The sequence below is a fragment of the Heliconius melpomene genome, chromosome 14, assembly GCF_056956725.1.
Source record: "Heliconius melpomene rosina isolate 202511_hmr_F chromosome 14, ASM5695672v1, whole genome shotgun sequence".
Taxonomy (NCBI): domain Eukaryota; kingdom Metazoa; phylum Arthropoda; class Insecta; order Lepidoptera; family Nymphalidae; genus Heliconius; species Heliconius melpomene.
The window spans coordinates 4726515-4750158 of NC_140402.1; the positions used below are offsets into that span (position 1 = coordinate 4726515).

The 23644-nt window shown below is 33.0% G+C and overlaps 1 protein-coding gene across 6 annotated transcripts in view; it reads left to right on the forward strand.

The window, feature by feature from the left end:
- Dh44-R2 (Diuretic hormone 44 receptor 2) overlaps positions 1–23644 on the forward strand; it is a 166282-nt gene that overhangs the window by 26475 nt on the left and 116163 nt on the right. For 4 of the 6 annotated variants that reach the window (XM_085197033.1, XM_085197032.1, XM_085197037.1 and 1 more), the window contains exon 2: positions 3941–3963. The exons of the other annotated variants lie outside the window; for them this stretch is intronic. The gene's annotated coding sequence lies outside the window, so the exon portion shown is untranslated. The remainder of the gene's footprint in view (positions 1–3940; positions 3964–23644) is intronic. 6 annotated transcript variants of the gene reach the window in all.

Sequence of the window (23644 nt, forward strand, 5' to 3'; positions counted from 1 at the left end):
GACTTATTTTTGATCTATGCCAATTTTAACCGTTTTTAGGGTTCCGTACGTATTAAGGAAAAAAGGAACCCTTTATAAGATCACTTTCGTGTTCGTCCGTCCAGTTCAAGTCATATATTCAGATCTACGGTCCTTTATTGTCTAAAAAATCGTATTTCTAAATTTACGTAAAAACAGCTATGACCGTTTTTAACGCAAAAAACACGTATTTCGACACTATAAAGGGAATCAAAATTAATAGGGTATTTACCTAAACACCAGAGCGAAGAAGTGGATATACTTATTAAATATTTAATTTCCTAGACTGGGAATCGAATCCACAACCTACCCCGTTTATAGTCACACGCTTGTGCCCCTCCCGTTATTGACCCCAAAACTTATTCCACAAATATAGAATTCAAAGTTGTGATACATTTCATACTTGGACTGCCAAAAATTTTTAAAAGCCTTTCCAAATTCCAAATATAACATACATGAATACTTGAAAATGTTTCTACGTAAAAGTTATCTCTGTCTGTACTTTTACTGTTGAAAACTAACATTTGAGCATATTGGAAATGGAAATCTGCCAATTCCACAAGACCCCAGCGGCCCTGACATCGCAATACTATTAAAAAAGTAATGACTAATAGAAAGTTTGCAGATCTTTAATGATTTATACAGCCTCGGTATGTGAAAGCACTACTATATATGATTGAAGAAGCAAATTGAAAATATGAAAATGAAAAAATATGTCTCTGTTGCAGTAGGGCTTAATTAATTTTCACATTATCTTAAGTGCTTTGCAAAGATACATTATATGAATAATTCAATAGTTAAAGCGGGCGAAGCCGTGAGTGGGTCGCTAGTCTATCTATATATATAAAAGGACTTGTCCTCACTGACTGAGGTAAGACGCACGCACAGCCGTAGCCGCTGATGGTAGAAACGTGAAATTTGGACAGATGTTTACTTTCATAATCTGGACATCCACTAAGAAGGGATTTTGAAAAAATTTAACCCTAAATGGGTAAAATAGGGGTTCAAAGTTTGTATGGAAAAATTTTTAAATCGGCACCGATTTTTATAAAATTCGAAATTTAGATTTTTAAAAGTATTTAATTGAACACGTGTTTCATCGTTTTCGAGAATTCTCTCTCTAAGAGTGCAAATAAGGGGTTGAAAGTTTGCATGGAAAAAATCTTAAATCGCCACCGATTTTTATAAAATTTGATATTTGGACTCTTAAAAATATTTAATTGAACACATGTATCATGGTTTTTATAGAATTCTTCTCCTAAGGGTGCAATTAAGGGGTTGAAAGTTTGTATGGAAAAATCTTTAAAACGCCACCGATTATTATAAAATTTGAAATTTACACTCTTAAAAATATTTAATTGCACATGTGTTTCATGGTTTTCTACAATTCGCCCCCTAAGGGTGCAAATGAGGGGTTGAAAGTTTGTATGGAAAAATCTTTAAGTCGCCACCGATTTTTATAAAATTTGAAATTTAGACTCTTAAAAATATTTCATTGGACACATGTTTCATGGTTTATTAGAATTCACCCCTAAATAAGCTAGCGAAGCTGCGCGCGTCCGCTAGTATATAATATGTCTTGAAAAATATACAATTGTAAGAGTGGAAATAATCATCATTAACACTTGTTTATTTTAACTTAGCAAATAATCATAATATTTAATTAACTAATGGATTATCTACTACTGAGTGCAGTATATTATATGTAGGGAACTATTATTTATATTCACAGTTTATTTAATATTTGTCATTTAGATATTTCAATATTGTAATTTAATTATTTACTGTGTTCGATATCATCACTGATCTGGCCTCTTTTGTGGACACGTAGTAAATAATTAAGTGTATCGGAGAATGAAAATTATGAAAGTATGTATATTTTAAGAAGCATATAAAATTTTCGACGTGCAATTGATCGTTTCGTTGACGTTCAAATATTTACACGTTTTCTAAAATATTTTTCAAATTAAGAAATTATTTATGAAATTTCATGATACTTTAAGTAAAATAAAAAAAATATATATACTAAAAATATATTAAAATTAATAAAGGTAACATCAAAAAACTTTTCACAAGCGAAAGTAAAATTTCATCATACCACTTCGCTCAAGGAAAGAGCTATGAGACAAACAATTTGTAGCGTACATAGATCACCGGACATGTCCAATCCGTCTTTAATACCTTGCAGTTTATTTACATAACGTCGAGTATACGGACACACTAATGTTTTTATACTATAAAATGAATAGAAAAAACAAGTTTAAAGGTTTAGATCAGAGGTTCCCAAACTTTTTTCTATCGTAGACCCTTTATCATGTTTTTCAGTTTTAGATACACCCTGCTATTTACCTTGAAATACTTTAATTTACGCATTTATTAATTAAATTTAAGTCAAAATATAATAACTGTTACATGAAAAATAAAAATAACCAGCTTCTCGCTGTATCCCGCCCACAGCAGAATTATACAATAGTCAAAATTATATTAATAGTACTTTTGCAATTCTTTGCCATTGACCCTCATTTTCATTTCATACACCCTTAATTTTTTTTTCGATCTCTCTCCGTTGGATCCCTTGCAGTTCTGTAACGACCACTGTGGGTCAATATAGACCACTTTGGGAATCACTGGTTTAGATTCTCCAAAGATATGATCATCAGCCAAACCAAACCAAAGATAAGGTTATTCTTAAATAAGCTTCTATAAGCAGGTTGCAATGATGCTACACTAGGAGAACTTACTGCATCACGTCTATCGATTTTAAAAAATAAAACAAAATACTGAAAGCCAGAAAATAACAAACTTTTTAAACTATGCTTATAAACTAGTACAATATGTACCTAAGACCTTACTCAGATTCAATGTCGCGTAGCGTACGTCTTCTTGGAATTTTAATATAAAAAAAAAATGTGAAAAAAAAATAACAAAGGAACATCAAACGTTTCTTTGGCACTTCCCGTGGACCTACAGTTATGGAATTGGGCACGAACTGAGAACTTACAATACAAATAAAGGAAAATATCCAAAAAGATATTATTTCTTTGTATTTTATAGAAAAGCTCCCATTACATACTTATTCTTGTAGTTAATTTCATACAAAACGCGTGCATATGTACGCAAAAATAAGTTTGTCAATTTTTATATCTCGTATTTCCGCTGATCAATCCTAAAATATGTATGGAACCCTGCGTAGGAGAGTTCAACTCGCATTTCACCGGTTTATTAACTTGATTATTTAATTTAATTTAAGATAAATTAATCATTTTAGACGGAAATGCGCGGCGATGAGTTCTGCCACTCACCACGCAATGCCTCCAGAATTCGGCAGAAAATGGGGAACGGAGTGTCCTAACACTAGGTTCTCTCTGCCTACCTGGGTGTGTGCGGGATATATCGTGAAGCTGATAATGATCTTCAACCATTGATTATTTGAGGCTTACTCAAAATTAAGAATGATTCGTTCTTACTGGTGTCGACAGCTTTCTACCCTACATCATCAAACACTACTCTACGAGTAGACTATCTTAGAATACCTCCTTCAATTCATCCACAATTTATATTTTCAAACATGCCCTTCATTCAGTTTCTACGCTTTGCATACGACTTTCGACGGCATCATTGACATTGTTACTGAAGGTCAACTGATTTCTTAGTCTTTCTCTCATGAATAAAAAATAAAATCCATAATGCTCATCAGGATGTGGCGCAACGGCAAAAAATCTGACTTTAAATGCAATGGTTGTGAGTTCGATTACCATTCGGGGGACCGAGTAAATTTCGTTTATCGAAAATTGAGAGAAAAATGAGGAATGAAGTATGTATGGTACTAGTCTGAAGATAAAATAGAGAAAATTTGGTTAACAATTGCACGTTTTTATTTTCTCCAATTTAATCCTATTTAATGTATTTTCTTCTTTTTCAGATCACCTCAAGATTACGCGAAATGTAAGTAAACAGATTGTTTGTTTGTAAAACATCATAACAAAGAAGCGTTGTTGATAGAAAAAAATATAAAAATATAATTTCCTACAAACTTTCCTACTACTGAATTATATAGGGTCTTGTTATGGCAGTTCCGTTTTACGGTCGCATAAAATCTTCAGCTTTCTGAATCGACAAGTTGATACAGAAGAAATATTTGAAGTAACTACTTATATTATAAAGATGTAGAATGAAATCGATATAACGAATTAATTTTTATCGATTTTAGTGAGATATTCGTTCTACGAAATATTTGTGGTCATTTAAAGTCCCTATCCTACTGCATAACAATGGTTTATAATTTATTATAATAACTATTATTATATACTATTTTTTTTCAGCTTCCGCTATATTCTTTTGTTTATGTAGCAGCGTAGGCAGAATTAGCCTAGTGTTAACTATGCTTCCCACTTTCCGCAAAATTCGAGACATTGAGTGTTGAGTGGCGCAATGTCTCAAATTTGGCGGAAATAAAAGAAAGTGTACAAAAAAGCCATTTAATTATTTTTTTTGTTTTTTTTTTTAGTATTTTATAGAAAAGCTACATACTTATTGTTGTAAATAATTTCATACAAAACGACACGACATTGTGCATATTGTCTTGGTACCAGAGCGAAGAAATGAAAATATTAATAAGAATTAACTCACTCCACCGAAAGGAATCGAATCCACAACCTAAAATTTATCCTATAAACCTAATATGTATCCAAATAATCTAAATAATGTTAGTAATACGTAAGTAGCAATAATGTTTAAAATAACAAAAGCCAACAAATTTGTTAGCATTAAAACTATTTATTTGCGGTAAAATTGTTAAACTTTGCAGACTACTAAAAACTAGAAAGGCATAAATGTAAGCCATGTGAAAATGAAAGGCATTACGGGGATACAATCCGGCTTATAATAATTTAATATTAACGTTACTTTTACATGTTATAATAACTTATGAGATATTTAATATTTTATTTACTCGCCATAGCAGAGGGAACCCAGTGTTAAGACGGTGTTCCTAGTGTACAAAGAAAAAAAAATCATAAACAGAATTCCTTATCACAGTCAGTCTGGCAATCTGATAATAAAATTGAATATTTATTTCCTGATTCTCGTTAATCCTAATTAATTGGGGGTTTATGTCACACACACTTCGTTATGTTTATCGTATAGCTTTTAATATTGAAAAACTAAATATAAAATAGTGTTATAAAATCTTTTCGAGGCCATCGTGGCGTAGTGGCACAAGCAGGGGGGAACGAAGTGTCGTAACACTAAATTTGTTCTGCCTAACCTGCTGTGTGCGGGATACTGAGTGAAACTGATTTAATTTAGATAAAGTTTTTCATTTTTACTTATTTAATTACTCAATTTGTTCATTTTAATTACTTAGGTATTTTTACTCATATTAAGAATCGTAATTAGTAAATTCTTAATTTAAGAATTTTATTTTCCTCACTTATGTCTACTTATTATTCTGTTTTGGCTTATTTTTATACTTTACTAACACTGTCTTTTCTTAATTATAATAAAACGTCAATTAAATTTTAATTATGAAAATTCAAATCTTATAAGAAAGATATTCTCAGTCTTTATTACCGTAATTAGAAGCAAATAAGTTGTTAAACTGAACAAATGAGAGGTAACTAGATAAGACATGCTTCTGAATCTCGAATCTGCCTGGAGCGGACCTTTGTTAATTAAATCAGAAACCATCTTTCCTTCAATTACCGCATTTTAATGTATTATATCCTAATAAAATAAGATAAATAATAACAAATTTGATAAATACTGTTTTAAATATATAATTGTATGAAAATCTTGAAAATTTTGATATTTTTTTAGCTTCCTTCTGTATCCTGCACATAGCACGATAGGCAGAGGAAGCCTCGTAACCTAGTATTTAGACACTCTTCCTACTTGTAATATTTGAGAAAAATAAAAGGAAACTGAAATATTTTAATAGAAACAGTGTCTTAACAGTAGGTCCCCAGGTTCCCTCTGCCTACCTTGCTATGTGCCGGATTCAGCATGAACCAATTATGATTAAATTGTGACAAAAGTTCAATCATTTCATCAAAACTAAGCAATATAAACAATATATTAATTCCCGGCATTATTACACTTTTAATCAGAAAGAAATGTCAGCTATTTCTTTATGTTTATTTTAAATAAATGAAATCAGCTTCACGCTGTATCCCGCACACAGCTGGGTAGGCAGAGGGAACCTGGTGTTAATCTACTCCGTTCCCCACTTTCTGCCGAATTCTGGTGGCATTGCGTGGTGAGTGGAAGAACTCACACCGCGCTTTGCTTCGACACCAGACGGAAGAAATGGAAATATAAACGTAAATAAATATTTCACTTCCTCGAGTGGGATCGAACCCACAACCGTCGCGTCGCACAACACCCTCGTGCCGCTGCGCTACGACGGTGTTTATTTTAGTTTAGAATATAAAATAAACATAAGAATATTGACCAATGCTTATTGTACGACATGTACGTCATGCGGTTTAGCCGATTTGAAAACACCTGACATGGACAGGCTGGTTCAGGGAATGTATAAGCTTTATATTTCTTTTATATATATATAGGTATTTGTATTTCAAGGAAAACAATACTTTTATATAAAATGATATCTATCTATATCTATTTTATCTGATAAGGTCGTTATGGTTCAGTGGGGCAGCTTCTACTTGACAACGCGACGGCTGTAAGGTTAAACGTCACACTATTTAATTATTTTCATTTTGATTCTTAAGTAGACGAGGTGATGGAGCTCGGCGCTTATCTTTCACTTACGAGAGTGAAAAATTGAAATATTTAATGCCAACATGTGAGAATGGCAACTATATAATTTATTAAGGATTTTTCTTAGCTCCAGCTGTATTCCACATATAGCAGGGTAAGCAGAGAGCCTAGTGTTAAAACTCTCCGCTCCTCAATTTCCGCTGAATCCTAAAATCATTACGTGTTCAATGGCGGATCTCAACGCTGCGCTTTTGCCCTTGGTACCAGAGCGAAGAAAGAAAATATTCCACATTTCATTACTTCGAATGGGAATCTACCCCCACAACCTGTAGCGTTTAAAGTCACATGCCAAAATATAATTAAACAATATATTATAAATAATAATAAAGATTATTTTCTAACCGACTACCTCCCTCCTACTTTTGCAATCGAGATATTTTACATTAGTAGCAAATGCAATAGAATATATTTTAATAAACGTCAAATTTACATTTCTACAATATAAATTTCAAAGTGTGAGTGTTGAAATTCATTTTTCATATCTAAGTTTTCCACCATAACACTATCGCTTCCCCAGATAAAGTAATTTATAGGGTGCCCGGCAGCTCTGTAAGTTGAGCTTGTAGTAGTTCAAAATGGCTGCTTTCCTATGGTATATTCTGAAATATTTTTTATTTTTTTCTGTTTCGATATATAGTTTAATATTAAAAGTATAATAAGGATAGTTTTCTGGTAGCAAATGATAAATGTAATTTTTTGTCTAGTCTACTAACAACTATAAAAAATAATAGATTTTTTTTTGTAAAATAATGAGATCATAAAAATGTAGCCTTGTAATCAACATTGCATTTATGGTCAGACGTGACTCGTGGCGACTCGATAGGTCGTTTTGATATCGGTCGTATTGATAGTCGGTTTGATTCCCACTCGCGGAAATTAAATGGAAAATTTATTTATTTAATGTAAAATTTTCATATCTTCAATCCAACGCATCCAATAGTTGGCAGAAAGTAGAAAGCGGAGTGTCTTAACACTAGGTTCCCTTTGCCTCCCTGCTACATGTCCAGCTGAAAAAAGAATGAAAGAAACGAACAAAATTCGTGCCAAATTTCATAACTGTAGGTCCAGGAGAAGTATCCTTTACATTTTGATTAAGCAGCGACTTTAATACGAAATGCAGCAAAACCTCTACGCGACCTCGAGATAAATGGTCGAGACAAACGAAAAACAAAGAAGTGCTATAAGAAACAATCAAAGTATTAGTTACTTTTCTAGCTTTCGTTTATTTAAATTAAAAAATATAATAAGATATATAATATATACATATATAAGTATTAAGTAACATATTTTATTGCCATGGGTTTGATGAGAACATTTTAAAATGTCATATTCGAAGTTCAAGTGTCTACGCCACTAACATTTACACTTACAAAGTAAGAATAAGAAAATACCTATACAGATTACCGTACTTATAATTACTTGACATTAAAAAACTCAACTTTAACATATTATCAAGCATTTTTCCTTTTGAAATCTGTCAATCTTATCGTTATATAGTAATATATAGGTCAAGCGTCTTCGCCGAGCGAGAACGAGAGCAACACAGATCAAAGACTGTGCTGACTCAAATTCACTCGCAAAGACGACAAAATGAAACTGAAATTAGAAAAGTTGTTTCAATTCTTCAAGTTAATACGTTTCTAGTAAAAATCGAGACTTGTATGCTAATTTAACTTGTGTTAATGTGCATAATATATATGTAACGCGACGGTAGTGGGTTCGATTCCCATTCGAGGAAGTGAAATATTTATTTATGTTTATATTTCTATTTCTTCGCTCTGGTGTCGAGGCTAAGCGTGGTGTTCTGTCAGTCAACGCGCAATGCCTCCAGAATTCCTCTGCCTACTCTGTTGCGTGAAAGATGCAGCGTGAAGCTTATTAATAATATATGTTACCACAGTTGATATGGTTAATAAGTCTTTTCTAGACTTTTGAATTTAGCGATGTAATATAAAGAAATCTATTTTTATAATTTATATATTTTATTATAACTTTTTATATCACCTATAACAATATTAATACATAAAGTGTAAATTTACAGTTAAATATTCAATGGAAGTAATTAAATCTAAAAGGGTTAGTGGGAACCATTAGTTGAGGTAAGTGAAATGTCGAAGGATATTTGAAAAGGGAAAATCGTTACATGTACTTTTTAAACAACGGTCGACAACATTGTTATCGAGGTCTATCTCGATTAGGAGCCTAGAAAATACCTTAAAATTTCACCTCAGGCACCTTTACTTGAGACGGCGGGAGGAGATTCCTCTCTTTGGAGCCTTAGCCACAGATAACTTGGACTCTAGTCCCGCTGTCGGAAGAGTAGTTTCTTTATATTTTTAAATGATTTTTTTTAAGCATTTATATTTAAACATTTGGAATAAATTTAATAAAAGTATTATCAATTTATTTTGTCTTTGTTTTTTTTTCAAATACCCCAGATTTCTGTATTATGTCTGTAAGACATTATTGGTCTATTACGTAACAGAATCATACTGGAGTAGTAAAGGGTTAAGTAATAATGATAAAATGATATATTTTTTTATTTTAATCAAAAAAATTGTTTTAATAAGTAAAGAAACCAATAGAATTTAAAACATTGTAAATGCCATTGAATAACAGAGTAAGGTAGTAACTGTTTATTTCTCAAAGAATTCTAAGGCAATAAAATGGATTTAGGTTCTATAAAAGGTAGCTTTGATTTTCTTTTACGAGTGCTACGATCACAGATGTATGTATGCTAGTAACATCGTCCCCTTCCACCTTTATATTATCAAGGAGTTCAGGTACAATGCAGGTACTGGTTTCTTTAACTACACGCTAACTTACACTAATGTAAACACATTCCGTTTTCCACTTTTTCTGGAATTCTGGAGGCTTTACGTCTTAAGTAGCGGAACTCGAGCTACTTTAAGCCGATTTATATGCGATTACTGGATATACCCAATGTATAGATGTATAGGGATAAACAAATATTCAATTCCTTTTATGTATTGAAAAACTTCGTTCCATCCTAATACATTTCTTGTATTATGCTTAAGCAGGAAAATCCTAGAGAACCGGTTTTCCACTAGCCACTTACGTATATTGAGTTTCATTTCATTTCAATTTATTTTTACATTTTTCCAACAGTGGCACGCAAATAAGCATTTTTTTAAGTAACTATCATTTTACAACAGTAATTCTTAACAAACTTCCGTAAGGTTATCATTTTGACTGTATTTTTTTGTTTGTTATCCCATCCTACCCTAAACTTTTGACTAGTGGGAAGCCGGTGCTTCCCGTGTGGTCCCATTTTAATTTGGTCCATTTTGGACAATATTATGAGAAAATCACATAAGTCTTAATTAAAATCATTCGAAATTTAGCTAGTGTTGCCATTACAATAAATTTTATATTCGATAGATTAAAAGGGTTAAAATTTTGTCATATATTTATAACAATACTAAAATTTAATTTCATTTCTACAAATTTAATCAATACATTATTTTTACATATATTATACAGTAGAAAACCTTTTAGTACAATTCTATTGAGATTGCTTCAGTGAGAATAACAGATAAACATAGTGGAAAATCCTTTACAAATCTCATTGGAAATGTGAGGCGAGCTTAAATAGTCTTCTGCCAGACAGCTAGCACCTACTGCACTGAGTGTTCTACTGTACTATATAATCTAGGAGTATGCTGCTCTTTAATTGCATCCAGGTACAAAAATAGAGCACTAACGATTCACCTATGTATTTTTCGTATGTTACAATTTTAGTAGTAGTAGGTTATATTTGTTGATTTATATAGGTTGGAATTTATAAGAACTCGAATTTCGGTCGACGTAGATTTTTTTTATAAGATGTTTCCCTTAAACTGACAAAATTGAATAATTTTGATGTACGTTCCTATGTAGGTTCCCTCTGCCTGTCCTACAGAATACAGCTTAGAGCTAAAAAAATCTATAAACTAATGTATATAAAGTTTCTCAATATTAAAACTGAAACCCACTAGAACACAGAATTGCTATTATCCGACGTAGAAAAGCCGCTATCAAGCTGTAGATGCAAAAATGCCTCGGGCTTTAAGAACTTCGTTACGAGGACTTGTACTGCGTAGAACCGTAGACAACACCGGTTATGTAATGTATGGAATAAAGGAACTAAATGGATTGTTCAACGAATAAATTTAAATGTTTCAGTTTATTTCACAATAATGTAAATCGTTTGTAGTTAAGCATATTTTGTAGCGATTTTTTTTAGTGTCACGCTGTATCCCGCAAACACCAGGGTAGAGGAAACCTAGTGTTAAGACACTCTGTTCCCCATTTCCTGCCGATTTCTGGAGGCATTACGCGTGTTGAATGGTGGAGTTTAACTCCACGCCTTGCCTCGACATCAGAGCGAAGAGTTGTAATTTTTTGTCATCAAGAGTTTTATCACGGTAGGTGTAGTTAACGAGAACCTACCGACAATCACCGTTGTTGTTTTACGCATAGTGCCTATTTGAATATTTTTAATCTAACAGGAAAGAATCCATTATTATTTCATGAAAACTACGGCCTCACTAATTTTTAGAATATTATACTAGATAAAAGGAAAAAAATAAAGAGAATACATAAATTAAATAGTTAACGATAGCCCTAAAATGAAGATATTTATCAAATACAAGGTAGTACCGTATTCTACTTATTCTTAATAACTCCATTTCCGAAATAAAGCTCCTTAACGACGCTGTCCCTCTGCTAATAATAGTCTAAGGGCACATTGCAAAACCATTCCTTTGGAAGTTGATTATTTATTTACAAAACAAAGATTACCTTTCTTTGTCTTTGCCTCTTGTACTTTTGTTAGTTTGCCCTGAAATTACGTAAATACCTATATTTAGATGTACATGCATACGGTAGATTGACATTTTTTTATTTTATTTTAAAAATAAAAATTGATTCCTCTAATATAAAATATGAAATAAACATTTATCGTTTTTTTCTTGCCAACTTTTAATAACTTAAATTACTTAAAGACGTCAATTGGCATTTAATTAAGATTAATTCAGTTGATCTGAGTTAACACGTCGATCTAATGCCTTTGAATTGTAATTCTAAATGATTTTGAATTGTATTCAAAATTGGCTTAGAATACACCAATACATATGGAAATTTACGTTGTTTATTTATCGTATTATAATAATTATACAAACATATACCGTCAACCGTCAAATTGTATAATTAAATTGTCAAAAACACAAATCCTATTTGACGTGACTGAGCGAGCCCATTGTAGGTAATATCGCTTTAACATCGAATTCTATTGAACATTTTGTCAGTTAAGATTAAATAACGCACTTGTTCGAACATTGGAACGATAACGCTAACTTTGAATGGTCTGTTGATAGTTTAATGGAAATATGAACAAACTGTAATAGTATTGTCTGTTGAAGTTTATCTTCAAATTTTGGAAGAATATAGATACTTTTGATACAGTGAATTGAATTTACAATACTTAATCTGAAGAAATGAACATTTTTGGAATTATCTATTACTAGCGGACGCGCGCAGCTTCGCTTGCGTATTTAAGGGTGAATTCTAATACCCCATGAAACATGTGTTCAATGAAATGTTTTTAAGAGTCTAAATTTCAAATTTTATAAAAATCGGTGGCGATTTAAAAATTTTCCCATACAAACTTTCAACCCCTTGTTTGCACCCTTAGGGGGTGAATTCTAGAAAACCATGAAACATGTGTTTAATTATATACGTTTAAGAGTCTGAATTTAAAATTTTATAAAAGTTGCTGACAATTTAAAAAAAACCTATACAAACTTTCAACCCCTTATTAGCACCCTTAGGGGGAGAATTCTAGAAAACGATGAAATACGTGTTCAATTAAATACTTTTAAAAATGTAAATTTTAAATTTTATAAAAATCGGTGCCGATTTAATTTTTTTTCCATACAAACTTTGAACCCCTATTTCACCCCTTAAGGGTTAAAATTTTTCAAAATCCCTTCTTAGTGGATGTCCAGATTACGAATGTAAACTTTTGTCCAAATTTAACGTTTCTACACACAGCGGTTACGGCTGTGCGTGCGTCTTACCTCAGTCAGTGAGGACAAGTCCTTGTGACCAGATCTTCCCCAACTGCGCTACAAAGGTGAATGGCAATATCATTAAAATTTTAAGAACTTGTCAATTTATATTTCTTTGAGTAACTAGTAGTCATGGAATCGTCATTTTTTTGATGGAAATTATAATTTTATATTGATTTAAGCTTACCTTTTATTCGCCTTAGCAAACATAATATCAAGACACTCCGTTCTCTCCTGCTATATAGTTTAAAGCTTGAAGATGACAAAAAAAATTAAGCCGAATAGAGAACAAGCTGAAAAGTAACGATACGCGCATCCGCTAGTGTTTCATAAAAATATACTTAAAATACAACGATCACTTAAGATTGAATGATTCTTTCATATTTAATGGTAGTTATTATATTTTATGGTATGATTTAGTAGAAATCTAAAAGTTATTTTGTTTATAGTAACAGCCTATATATATATATAGGAGACGTACATATATCAATGATCAGTAAAAAACCGGTCAAGTGCGAGTCGACCTCCACACAGAGGCTTCCGTGCCCATTTAAGGATTATAGGTCAAAGGGAAGAACAACTTATAAAATTTGACAAAGTTAAATTTGCGGCTATAAAGCATCTATTTTGTATGAAATGAACGATAAATATAAATTTGCTGTTTTTTTTTCTATGAAATATCTCTAGATTTTCACTTTTCAGATTCTTCTTTTATTCTTTACGCCTTGCATACCTTGTGTTTATTAAAAATAAATAAATCTATGAAACGAATAACCACATGTACAATTTAACTCGAAAGAAATGAATGTTACTTCTTTTCCGCGTCCTTGAACTAAAAACATATCATTAGTCAACGTCATTGTCGTCCATTTTCTGATTGTCTGAAACATACGATTTTCATCATTTTGCTAAGAAAAATGATTCTTTAAAATATTTTTATTTCTTCACAATAGTAGACAGAGGGAACTTAGTGTTAAGACACTCCGTTCCCCACTTTCTGCCGAATTCTAGAGGCATTGCGTGCTGAGTAGCAGAACTCGCCGCGTTTTGCCTCGGCACCAGAGCGAAAAAATTTATATTTATAAACGTAAATAAATATTTCACTTCCCCACGGATCGAACCTACAAAATTCGCGTTACAGTCACGTCCTCGAGCCGCTGCGCCACGACTGGCTCAATAAGGAATAAATTAGAAAATTAATATTGGAGAATACAGTTAAAACTTTACTTTGTTGCCAACATTATAATCATAATCAATGTATATACCATATTTATGTGAACTTAAATTATAACGTTTATTTTATCATATCTTCGCAGGCAAGTCTCCATTAACGAGCTACGAGCTCAGTTTATGACTGTTGCCATCACAACTATCGGAAACTTACTTGCTGTCAGTTTCTTATTCATCGTTCAATAATGTTGGAATAATATTGTTATTTTAATCTGTATAAAGTAGGGAAGGTGATTTTATGTATTTATTATTTTTACACTGTATCCCGCACACAGTAGGGTAACAGAGGGAACCTAGTGGTTGGATATATTAATGGTTATAAAAACTAATGAAGCTGATGTTTTTTTTTAAATTTCCAAAATTATAAAAACAACACTTAAATTAACACCTGCGCCACAATTGGCCTCTAATAAAATGTTTAATTTTGAAATTATGAAAAGTCTTAAGTTAAATCTTAAGATTAAAAATCCTTAAATGACCCAAAATACCTTGCAAATACCCGTATGGAGGTTAAAAACTTGTAATATTCTATAGTGATTTCTACACAATTGTTGTTCGAATGCTATCCAGTCACGTAGAGAAGTGAACTAAAGCTTCAAGTAAATTAGCATTTTGATTAAAATTTGGAGAAAGCTTAATATTTCTTAATGTAATTTTAATATAAGAAATACTATTGTAAAGTCTGTCTAGTCTTAGTTTTCAATTATATTGTACTGATGTCTATTATTTCAATTTTAGTAAATATATTTTATTAAAATGAGGCCAGTCGTGCCTCAAGGGCAGCAAGTGTGACTGTAAATTCTATTGGTGGTGGGTTCGATCCCACTCGAGGAAATGAAATATTTATTTAAATTATATTTTCAATTCTTCGCTCTGGTGTCGAGAAAGCGCGGTGTTGAGATCCGCCACTCAACACGCAATGCCTCCAGAATTCGGCGGAAAATGGGGAACGGAGAGTCTTAACACTATATTCCCTCTGCTGTGTGCGGGGTACCGGGTGAATTAAATCGGTTAAGCGGTTTCTGAGATTAGCGTAAACAAACGCACAGACAAACAAACGAACAGACGAAATGTATACGTTCACACGCCTGTGCCACTGCATCACGACGGCCTCGTATAATTTTAAGACATTCCTTTGCCCATTCAGACACTCCGTTCCCAACTTTCTTTCGAATATTTCCTTTACCGAGTTACCAGAACGAGGAAATAATAACATTAAATATTTCATTCCTCAAAATGGTAATCGAACCCAAAACGTTTAGGCATTTTCATTGCATCTAGAAAATTCTTGATCCTATTACAATAAGGAATCTACGACCTCCGTACCAAATATATTGAACCGCGATGGTTTTATTAAGACAAATTGAACGAGGCTTGGCTTTCCTATACATCAACTAAAGTATATAAAATAGTATTAGCTTTTATTTGCTTTTCCGTATCAACTATCTCGCCATCAATTTAGGGCGATGTTTATTGTGTGCCGAATTACTTCCACTATAACCTAATGAAATTAGACTAATCGCTTACAAAAATGTATAAATAGGCTTAAGAGCTCGTCCTCTCTTAAAATATTGAAAATTTGATATTGTTTAAGAAGAATATATTTAAATATTTTATAAAATAAAATAGTAAATGTTTAATTAATTTTGCTTTGTATTTAATATTATAGGTTGTTGGCGGTGTATAGTCAGTATTATAGGGAGTTTAGTTGGTTCGTTTTTAATTAAAACAAGATCGACACAACCAAAAGTTGTCTGTATTTTCTGTGTATTCTGTCTGTAATTTTTGGTAGCAAAAGAGGCCAGTAGGCCTTACAGGGTTCCCTTACAGGGACCCTTATAGGGTTCAAGCATGTAAATGTAAATGCGACAGGTTGTGGGTTCAATTCCCAACTCGAGGAAACTAATTATTTGATATTTACATTCCTTCGTTTTGGTGTCGAAACAAAGCAAGGTGCTAAATTTGAGATTTGAGTTTTGAAAATTCTATGGAAATGGAATGCGGAGTATCTTAACACTAGAAACCCGGGGGGGGGGGGGTTCCATCCCCCTCTGCCTATCTTGCACAAAAAAAAGATATGTAAAGAACCAAAATCTGATAATATTCGACTTTCTCATTACACGAACTTATGTATATTTCAACAGACAGGTTAGATTATCTTAAAACTTTTAACCAAACGGTAAAGTTTAATTGAAAATCATGATTAAGGAGTATAAAGTTTACCACATACCCCAACAATGCGGGCTATCTCATACGAACATGTTCCTATTCTCCAAACCACAGCTTACATGAATTAGCTATTAACATTTATGATAACCAGTGTTTCCATCTCTATGGTAAGCTATCTTTTTGTGTGGGGAAAAGAGTGTTTTAACACTAGGTTTTCCATTAGGACCATTTCTCATGTCAAATATAACACGTTATATTTTTACAAAAAGTTATACGTGTAACTAATTTTTGTTATATAATAACACTAATGGGCCCGGACGCGGCTACGCCTGCTTGAACTATAAGAATATTGTCGCGTCGGTCATTCTCATACTATGCCGGCCGAAGGCTAGATCATTTCGAATCAGTGACATCTCCTTAATTATTTATTAGAATGTTATGTTAATTAACAGTAATCTGTAATTTCAATCTGGATAAAATGCTAAAAGTGACTCTTATATTTTAAAAGCTTTTATTTAACTTGCAATGTATGTATGTGGGTTCGGGTGAAATCTTAGACCTCAATTTTGAAGTAGATATCGTCAACCGATTGAGCTGAAATTTTGTATACACGTTTACTTTGGATGACAATGCACGATAAAATATGTGACGTCACTCTAAATCTAATATGGCGGACCATGCAAGTTGGCGGAATTGTTATTTTTAATGTACTTCTACAATATGGGTATCAAATGAAAGGACTCGTTGAGAGCAACTCGAAAAATAATGTGATGTCATTCTAAATCTTATAAGGAGGATATCGAAGATAGCCGAGTATCTATTTGGTCTACTTCTACAATATAGATATTAAATGAAATGGGTCGTTGACCGTAACTCTAAAATTAATGTGACGTTATACTAAATCCAATATGGTGGAACATCTAAGATGGCGGAATAGTTATTATTTATGCACTTTTGCAATATGGGTATCAAATGAAAGATCTTGCCGAGAACAATTAGAAAAATAATGTGACATCACTTGAAATCCAATAGAATTGACACGATTCAAGTTTTTTGTGCTTTCATATAATGAAAGGTATGTTCGTACGATTGAGCTGAAATTTTGTATATACGTTTGGTTTGGATGACAATACACGATAAGGTTTGTAACTTTATTCTAAATACAATATGGCGGACCATCCAGGATGGCGGAATAGTTATATTTCATGAACTTCTATAATATGGGTATCAAATGAAAGGGCTTGTTGAGAGTAACTGGAAAAATAGTGTAACGTCATTCTAAATCCAATATGGCGGACCATCCAAGATAGCCGAATAGTTAATTTTAGTCTACTTCTACAATATGGATATCTATTGAAAGGGCTCGTTGAGTAACTCGAAAAATGTGACGTTTTTCTAAATCCAATATGGCGGAACATTTAAGATGGCGAAATAGTTATTATTTATGCACATCTGCAATACGAGTATCAAATGAAAGGGCTTGCCGAGAATAATTAGAAAAATAATATGATATCTAGTGTGAGAAACCTTCTTCCTCCTGGCATTCATTCCGGCTATTGCCAGGGTCTGCCTTCCTACTCAACCTACTCCACTTTGCGCGGTCTTTTGCGTCCTCGGTGGTTAGACCATTGGCTTTCATATCCGGCATCACGAGATCCAACCAGCGCTTCCTTGGGCGTCCAGGAGGTCTCACTCCAGGAACTGATATAGCAAGGCACTTGCATCCGATATAGTTCTTAGACCGGCGCGTAACGTGGCCAAACCATCGCAGGCGGCGCTCTTGGAGCTTATCCGCTACGTCACGGACCCCAAGACTACCTCGAACGAATGTGTTTCGTATGCGGTCAGACCGCATTACGCCGCACATCCACCTCAGCATCTTCATTTCCGTGACGTGAAGCTCCTGAGTGTGCCGAGATAGTGCTGGCCAACTTATCCGGCTATGGACATCGTGATCGATACCTCCAGACTCGTGCATAACGGATCCAAGGTACCTGAACTTTTCTGACTTAACGGCTGGACCTACAAGGGGATCGTGCTCGAGTCCGGGCTTCCGCAGGCCATGTACTCGGTCTTCGACACATTTAGTTTAAGACCGCCGTTCTCAAGCGTACCCTTCCACAGGTTCACTTTACGCTCCAGCGTCAGTCGGTCCTCGTCAATGAGTGCTATGTCGTCGGCATACATGGAGGGTGCACTACATTGAATAAGAACGGACTAGAGTCGAGCCCTGGTGAACCCCCACTGTAATCGGGAAGGGTCTAGTGTCGCCAACAGCATTCCTAACCATAGAAGCGGAATCGTGATACATGTCCCTAGTGTGAGAAACCTAGACAGTGGTAACTAAAAAGTAAAAAATAAATTATAAGCAAAAAATCATTTTTAGAAAAAGCTTTTATTTAAAAGCCCTAAAAAGGAGAAAATAAAATTTGTCTTTTAAATTTTAACTATCAACTCATAACCTCATTGTACACAATTTATATGATCATAAAAGCTTGTCGCGTTAATCAATATTTAATTAAATTCTTTAAAAATTGAAACTTAGCAGATTTTACATAATTAAATTAGCACTAGTTTAGTTACACAAGTAAATCGCGCGACAAGCTTTTATGATCATATAAATTGTGTACAATGAGGTTATGAGTTGATAGTTAAAATTTAAAAGACAAATTTTATTTTCTCCTTTTTAGGGCTTTTAAAGAAAAGCTTTTTCTAAAAATGATTTTTTGCTTATAATTTATTTTTTTATAAGGATGAATATCAAAATGTCACGGAAACGGTCGCGTAGCGACGTGACGGGTGTTATTAACATGGCAGAATAAATTGCATGTCAAATTAGAAAGTATTTTAATATATTAGTATATATGTGTAATATCTATATATATAAAAGGACTTGTCCTCACTGACTGAGGTAAGACGCACGCACAGCCGTAACCGTTGTGCGGAGAAACGTGAAATTTGGGCAGATATTTACTTTTGTAATCTGGACATCCACTAAAAAGGGATTTTGAAAAATTTTAACTCTAAAGGGGCGAAATAGGGGTTAAAAGTTTGTATGGAAAAAATTTTTAATCGGCACCGATTTTTATAAAATTTGAAATTTAGATTTTTAAAAGTATTTAATTGAACACGTGTTTCATCGTTTTCTAGAATTTTCCCCCTAAGGGTACAAATAAGGGGTTGAAAGTTTGTATAGATTTTTTTTTAAATCGTCACCAATTTTTATAAAATTTGGAATTCAGACTCTTAAAAGTATTTAATTGAACACATGTTTCATGTTTTCTTGAGTTCTTCCCCTAAGGGTGCAAATAAAGGGTTGAAAGTTTGTATAGAAAAATCTTTAAAACGCCACCGATTATTATAAAAATTTAAATTTAGACTCTTAAAAATATTAATATGAACATGTGTTTCATGGTTTTCTAGAATTCACCCCCTCAGGATGCAAATAAAGGGTTCAAAGTTTGTATGGAAAAATCATTAAATCACCACCGATTTTTATAAAATTTGAAATTTAGACTCTTAAAAATATTTCATTGAACACATGTTTCGTGGTTTTTTGGAATTCACCCGTAAATACGCAAGCGAAGCTGCGCGCGTCCGCTAGTAATGTTATATAGCCTATAGCACTTCGGATGAATGCAGCTTTCATACAAAACAAAAACATAGTAAATCGGACCAGTAGATCCAGAGATCTTAGCGTTCAAACAAACAAACAAACAAACAAACAAACAAACAAACAAACAAACAAACTCTTCCGCTTTATTATATTAGTATAGATAGTATAGATAAGTATAGATAACAATTTATTTTGTTAAAGAGACTGTGGTATTTCAGTATACTAATATTACTACAATCTATACTAATATAATAAAGCGGAAGAGTTTGTTTGTTTGTTTGTTTGTTTGTTTGTTTGTTTGTTTGAACGCTAAGATCTCTGGATCTACAGGTCCGATTTTCATTGTTTTTGTTTTGTATGAAAGCTGCATTCTTCAGAAGTGCTATAGGCTATATGATATTACATTACACATATATACTAATATATTTTAAAGTACTTTCCAATTTGACATGCAATTTATTCTGCCATGTTAATAACAACCGTCGCGTCGCTACGCAACCGTTATCGCGACATTTTGATATTCATCCTTATGAAAATAAATATAATAGTCACTATTAACATTTTATCTAGATTGAAATTATAGTTTGCTGTATAACATTCTAATAAATAATTAAGGAGATGTCACTGATTCCAAATGACCTAGCCTACGGGCGGCACAGTATGACCGACGCGAACGGGCAGATGACGTTGACGGTTTTATAAATTTTCATACATTTTCGAACTATTGTAAATGTTTATGTAATTATTTGCTGTTTATAATTAATTAAAGCTACACTTTGGTTCTCTTCTTATTTTATTTGAAATTGCCCGCTAAAATTATCCTGCTTAATAGAGAGAAATGTTTAGTTATTTCGTAGAGTCATATCGACTCTATGTACGCACGCACGGAAAACTTAAGGTACTTTTTCTAATATTAAGAATATCTATCCTTTAGTTACTTTTAATCCTTTTGTTGGTTAATTTCAATAACTCAGATAATTTTTTCTAATAATGTGTATCTACTTATTATTCTTTTTGATTATTAAACTTATATTTTCTTACTAATTCTATTGAAAATTGAAAATAATTTAATGAATATATTTAATAAATATTCTTATAGTTGAAGCAGGCGTAGCCGCGTCCGGGTCCACTAGTTACTTCTATATTTTGAATCTACATGTTTCATTACGGTCCAGAGCAGCAACAGCTGTGACCTATCTGAATATACCAAGTGACGGTTGCGCATATTACATACTAGCGGACGCGCGCAGCTTCGCTTGCGTATTTTGGGAGTGAATTCTAATAAACCATAAAACATGTGTTCAATGAAATGTTTTTAAGAGTCTAAATTTCTAACTTTATAAAAATCGGTGGCGATTTAAAGTTTTTTTCATACAAACTTTCAACCCCTTATTTGCACCCTTAGAGGGTCTATTCTAGAAAACGATGAAACACGTATTCAATTAAATACTTTTAAAAATCTAAATTTAAAATTTTATGAAAATCGATGCTGATTTAATTTTTTTTCCATACAAACTTTGAACCCCTATTTCACCCCTTTAGGGTAAACATTTGTCAAAATCCTTTCTTAGTGGATGTCTAGATTACGAAACTAAACTTTTGTCCAAATTTAACGTTTCTACCATCAGCGGTTACGGCTGTGCGTGCGTCTTACCTCAGTCAGTGAGGACAAGTCCTTTTATATATATAGATTTTGTTGAGGCAGTCTTGGCGCAGCGGCACAAGGCTGTGAATGTAACGCGATGGTTGTGGGTTCGATCCCCACTCGAGGAAGTGAAATATTTATTTACGTTTATATTTCCATTTTTTCGCTCTGGTGTCGAGGCAAAGCAATGCCTCCAGAATTCGGCAGAAAGTGGAGAACGTAGTGATTGATTGATTGATTTCTCGATATATGGCGTTTCGAGCGTGCCAGTTGAGCACAATTCATTTCGCCAATGTCACGTTGTATGGAAAACGCACGAAGGAAATTGACCGGTAATAAAAAAGATAAACATACACAATTATAGAATACATGTAGAGAACGTAGTGTCCTTCCGTGTCCAAGAATATTAAAGCTTGTAAAAAATCATATTTTTGTAACCTTTCACTCGAGGATTGAATTAAAAATCCATATCAAGTATTTGAAGTGATCGAAACAACGGTGGTCTATTAATTATTACTAAAATATAAAACAATCCTTTAAAGTTAAGATATACAATACATTATGAAATATAGTATCAAATGCCAATTTGGTACCATTTACTTTTGTATATAATTTAAACTTTTCATTGCACCCTGTATATTTAAATATTTTACAGGCCATATTGACTCTTGTAAAAGAAAGTTTAATGGAATTGTATTCAGAACGAAGGTAGGAAATAAACAGCCATGGATTCCATTGTCACTTTAGTCACGTATAATATTATGTCATATTTTACAATACCTTCCTTATTTTAGGCCGTTACCATATTTTATTCTTATTACATTACTAAATCTATATAAATGTTACTGGCAATCTGTATAATTTCGGTATTCTCTACCTCGGCAATGCATAGAATATTGGGCGTCCTTGGGCGTCCAGAAAATATATATGTAATAATATTAATATTTTTGTCCATTACATATTTTACCTAGGTTTTATTTTCTTTATTTTTCAGCTTTACGCTGTATCACATATACCAGGGTAGATCTCTGGTATATGTTCTATCTGGAACCTAAGAAAATAGTGTTAAGGCACTCCGATCTCAACTTTCCAACAAATTCTCGAGGTATTGATTCTCACTCCTTGAGGCTCAACGCGGCGTCTTGCCTCCTTATCAGACCGATAAATATTCCTTGGGTGGGAATCAAACCCACAACTATCGCGATTACAGTCGCACATTTTTTTTAATTCAAATTTAAATATAAATGTTTTATCAGAAAATAATCACATTACTCACCAGCACCGACAAACTCATCTATAACAAAGTCTTAAAGACTCATTAGATATATGGCACTTCACTTCTAAGTTCTAACATTGTATGAGAAGCCAACAAAGTAGAAGGACCCTCCAGTCGCCATTATCTTAGCAAACTCATCATATTTTGATATCCCATAATTTTAATAACTATGATAGAAAGATGATATACCCTCATATGTTATGACGCATAAAATTTCATTAAGCCCCATACGGCCCCAATGATAAATGTGTTCCGTATACGGGCGAGGCCTTATTTCGTGTAATACAATTACTCTTTACGAAGCTTTGACGTGTATTGATGGAAGGGCTGACGTCGTTTGACTTTCAAGGACTCAAGACTTGGGGTAAGTGCTTGTAAATTGATATTTTACACTTTTTATTCAGCTTCACGCTGTATCCCGCATGTTGCAGGATACAGGATACAGGATGAAGGTGGAATCATAGTAGAAGTGCTAACTATGTGCTTAGCGCTTAGCGCGATATATAAAAATATACACCAACCAAAAAGTCAAACAACTTTCAGAGGCATAGAAGAAAATTATAATTCTTCTTCTTCTTCGTTCTATATATAATTCTTCTTTCTAATGTTAAATACATGCACACGAATTACAGACAACAATTAGTTATAAAATAAATATGAAACATTTAATAATAAATTATTGCTTCAAATGTATTAAGCAAACGAAAAGGGTCTGTCTGTATTTAATTTAATTTGAACATGCCTCTTACTAATTAATAATTACTAACGTTTCGGGTTACTCAGTTTTGTAGGATTTCAGAAGGTTTCCTGTGTAATTATCATTGTTATTTTAATGT